Source organism: Dothidotthia symphoricarpi (genome assembly GCF_010015815.1).
Source record: "Dothidotthia symphoricarpi CBS 119687 unplaced genomic scaffold P153scaffold_31, whole genome shotgun sequence".
Classification (NCBI taxonomy): Eukaryota; Fungi; Ascomycota; class Dothideomycetes; order Pleosporales; family Dothidotthiaceae; genus Dothidotthia; species Dothidotthia symphoricarpi.
This window is the reverse complement of record NW_022985038.1, coordinates 2614-7913: the sequence shown is the minus strand read 5'-3', so window position 1 is coordinate 7913 and position 5300 is coordinate 2614.

The following is a 5300-nucleotide window of genomic DNA, read 5'->3' as shown; positions in this document are numbered from 1 at the left end:
ATTATTCTAGTAATAGCTTTATATTAGAAATATCTAGATTTATTACCTAAAGATAGTATTCTAGTATAACTAATTTATATACTAATATAGTAGTAGAACCTACTACCTCTAGGTATAACTACTATATTAGTACTATAAAGATTACTGCTAAGTCTACTATAGAAACTACTATATTTTATAGTATAATATCTCTTAACTAGATCTTCTATCTTAGTATAATTAAGACTACTAGGATACCTATACTTAGTAGAAGTTAGCTTTCTAGTAATAAGGCTTTAGTAGAACTATCTCTATAGTAAAAATAACTTTAAACCCTCTATTTAGCTAAATTATAGAGAGTATAAGAAATTAGACTATCTTATTTATAGAACCTTTAGGATATAAATAGCTATAGATTAATAAGGTTAAGTAGTTAAATATAATTAGTACTATAACTATAGATTAATAAGGTTAGGTAGTTAAATATAATTAGTACTAAAGGTACGTATACTAAATATTATATAGATATAAGGTACTAATTGTGTTTAACTACCTAACCTTATTAATCTAGTCTTATAAGATCTAATATTTACTACTATTAAGGTAGTTTTATAACTTAGTAGATATAAGATCTAACTCTTACTACTATTAAGGTAGTCCTATAACTTAGTAAGTATAAGATCTAACTCTTACTACTATTAAAGTAGTTCTATAACTTAGTAGGTATAAAGTTCTATATACTGTAATTATAATATATTAGCTTAAGTATAGAGTTAATATATATTCTTATATATTAATTATTAAATATAATAATCTTAGTAGCTGTTAGGTTTCTAGTCTTCTTATATTTCTTAATAGCTAAGTATTTATAGTAAAGATACTAATTAAAGGCTTACTTTTAATTAATAAGTATTATCTATATATTAAATTCTAATATTATTACTTTAAAGTATTATACTATTCTAGCTTTATATTTTATCTAGATTAACTTAACCTTCTCTTACTTATTTTAGAAGACTAGACTATTAAGGTTAAGAAGAGAGTTAGAGTATAATATATTATTTCTCTTTAATTAAACTAGCTAGTAGGCTATATTAATTACAGCCTACTTTATATTTTATTCAAATTAACTTAACCTTCTCTTACTTATCTTAGAAGACTAGACTATTAAGGTTAAGAAAAGAGCTAAAGTATAATATATTATTTCTCCTTAGTTAAACTAGCTAGTAGGCTGTATTAATTATAGCCTACTTTAAAAGTAAGTTAGTAATAGAATTCTACCTTAATAGTAAAGTAGATATCTATATTAACTTTATACTAGTTTTTAACTTTAACCTTATTAAAATACTGTTTAAGAAAGTTAATAGTAACTTTTAGGTTATAGTACTACTTAGTCTACTTATTATTTTTATAATTAAAGAGCTAGTTATTTTTATAATTAAAGGGCTAGTTATTTTTATAATTAAAGAGCTAGTTATTCTTATAATTAAAGAGGTAGTTATTCTTATAATTAAAGAGCTAGTTATTCTTATAATTAAAAGGCTAGTTATTCTTATAATTAAAGAGCTAGTTACTTTCTAAAACGCTTATAGTTATATATAGCGTTTTTATAAACTTCTAATTTTTACCTAAGGTATTAGAGATATACTTAGAAGAGAAAGTACTAAACCTTATATCTAAGGTTAAATATATAAAATATATACTTAGATAGTAATTCTAGAGAAGTTATAATTACCTATATATTATTAAAGCGCGTTTAGTTAATATAGAGAAGATATAACCTATATTACTTATCTATATTACGTAGGTTTAGAATATATATAATAGGTTTATAAAGGAGCTTATTTTTTACTATATTATACTATAATATATTAGCAGTATATAAAGCACAGCTTACCTTATTAATATCTTATTAAAAGGTATTTACTAAGTAACTATATATTCTATAGCCTATTCTACTTAGAAAGAGTGTATTTATTAATAATAAAGTAAGATATATATATTACGTTTCTAACTTAATAATAAATATAAGCTATACTAATAAGATCTATAATCTTATTAATAGTTATCTATTATATAGTATTTCCTATATCTATTTTATAGAGATATAGTAGCTAGCTATTAACTAGCTTTAGTAGTTATACCTTCTAGTATCTAACTATACTTACCTACTTAAAACTCTTATATAGGTCTTTAAATAATATAATAACTATACTAAATAATAACTATATTAATTACTTATAGATATTTAGTAATAGGTCTATATAGTATATAATAAATACTATACTGCGTAAGTTATTACCTTAGCTATAAGAGAAGATTATACTAAGTTTTAATCTATTTAGAAGAATATAATTTTAAAATATTACTATATCTTATAGTAAGGTTCTAGTATACTAAGTAGTATTAATATCTTTTATCTTATCTAGCTCCTATTACTATTAAGAATCTATAGGTATACTTATCTTATCTATAAAGTTATACATATTATCTTAAGAATTATTATTATCTTAATATACTATATTATTATTTCTAATAAAGTCTATATACTTATCTCTACTCTACCTTATATAAATATATTATTTCTAAATAAGCGTATTAATTTCTACACTTCTATACTTATAACTAGTAAATATAGTAAACCTCTTTACTATATAAAGAAATTACTTAAGTAACTATTAGGTATAGTAAGATAAAGGACTAAAATCTTATATATTCTACCTAAGGTAAAGTAAGTAATAATACTAAATAGTATTTAATAGTAGTAGGTCTAAATCTTCTTAATAATATAAATTCTTATACTTATATATAAATACCTATACCTATCTCTTAACTTTATTAATATTATATTTTATAAATTTATATTAGCTAGTATATTAAAGAAGTTAGTAGTATTATAAGAAGTTATTAAAGTATATCTTTAGTAGAAACTATTATATTATAGGTATACTATATAATAAGAAAAATATCTACTATTTATATATAGTCTAGTTAGTATAGCTACTAGTTACGCATAGAGAAGTACTAATATAGGCTAAGATAAAAGTATAAGAAGAGGTTATACTCTAGTCTATTAAATCTTAGTTATACTATAAGATAACCTATAGATACTTCTTTACCTTATAACTCTTACTTTAGTATTTCTTCTCTTTTTATAAATAAAATATTAATTTTAGAATATTATAGTTTATAAAGTATTTAGTATTAATAAGAAAGCTCTTTAAGAAGTATATAGTAGGTAGGTTAAGAAGTATAAATTAGTAGTTAACTCCTCTATCTCTCTTTAAGTTATTAAACTCCTTATCTTTTATTCTGCCTTAAAAACACTTAATCTTATTAATATAAGCCTTAAGGTTATAGTTTACTTCTACTTCTAGATTTAGGCTATTTAGAAAGAAATAGTTACCTTCTCTTCTTTATATCCTAGAGAATATATATATCTAGTAACTCTATTTTAACTTTTCTAGACTCTTTATACCTATTACGTCTATAATAGTAGAACTATTTCTAGTAACTAATATAATATAAGCTTTAAGCTAGAAATCTTATTTAATAGCTTTATTATATACTACTACTCTATAATATAACTTATATAGCTTAGTTATAAAAGAAGTAAGCTATATATTAGTATATATCTTATTAAACCTACCTAGTATAATATAGGTAGTAAAGGTATTAGAAGTATTATCTCTTATTCTAGAATATAGATTTAATATATAAAGTATAATTAGTATAATACTTTAGTATTTTCTTAGGTACTTAATAGTACTAATTATATCTAAGGTAAGCTATAGCGTAAGGTTATACGTATCTTAGAAATATCTATTACTATAGTATTTATAGAACTAACTCCTATTAAATATATTATTTCTTAATCTATAATTAGGTGTAGATAGATTAAAAGTAGCTTTATATAATAAAAGCTGCTGTAACTTTAATATATAACTATACTAAAAATAGAGGCGTAGTAAAAAAGAAATATATTAAAATATATATCTTAGCTAACTATAATTATTATACTATATCTTACTATATAAGAGGTAAGTAAATACTACTAAAAGCCTACTAATAAATACTACACACCTATTTATATAGTAGTTAATATATAAAAGTTTAATTATATTTCTAATAGTATTATCTAATACTTTATATCTAATCTAAATAGAGTCTTCTATATTAATATTATAGTATTTCTAGATTACCTTATATATCTTATTTACTTTCTATCTTAGAGTACTAATAAAGGTATTAAAGATCTTAAGCACTTATCTATAAATACTATTAGTAGAAAAGTAGTCTTCTTTATAACCTATATAGTCTATAGCCTCTATTACCTTATATACCTAGTCTACTATTTCTAGTCTATTATTATTGTCTACTCTCTATAAGGTATTATTATATAGTAGAATAATATACTTAAGTAACTCTGTATTAGTATTAGTTAAGCTATTATTATTATATAAGCTATTAAAATCTAGTATATCTAGTTAAGGTTAGTTTTAAAAGTTAACTTTAAGTATATCTACTTTTCTTAATATAAATAAAAACTCTTTATTAAAGTACTCTTCTCTATATTAATAGTACTATTAATAATTAATAATATAGTAAGCGCCTTAGTATAGTAGTAGTTAGTACTTATACTAAACCTTTATAGTATTATTAATACAGTCTAGTTACTATTAACTTATAAGTTATAAGCTACTATAGAGTATATTAAATATAGTAGTATCTATTTCTATAGGTATACTAGGTAGTTATAGGATGTGTATTAGAGTACTAAGAAGAATAGGATACTTTCTATTAAGTAGTAGTAAATATTTTATTAATTATCTTATTATAGTTACTAACTAGACTATTAGAGTTATTATATAAGCCTAACTAGAAGAAGATTATATATTAGTTAGCTTAAATTATATAGGAGACTAGTAATATATCTACTTATTATTATTTCTAGTATTAATATAGTACGTCTAAATAATATAAGTTAGTATAAGTTTTATATACTATATATATTAAAACTCTTAGAAGTATAAATTTCTTACTAAGCTACTTTTATAATAGAGTAATAATCTAGGTAGAAGAGTTAGGTTAAGGTTAGAAATTATTTAAATTTTCTATAAAGTATAGCTCTTATTTAATATTTTCTATAACCTAAGGAAGTCTACTTCCTCTAGAGTAGAATATAGTAGACTACTAAGGTTTTCTATATCCTAAGGAAGTCTATTTCTCTTAAAGTAGAATATAGTAGTCTACTAAGGTTTTTTTTAACCTAAAGAAGTCTACTCTCTTTAAAGTAGAATATAGTAGACTACTAAGGTTTT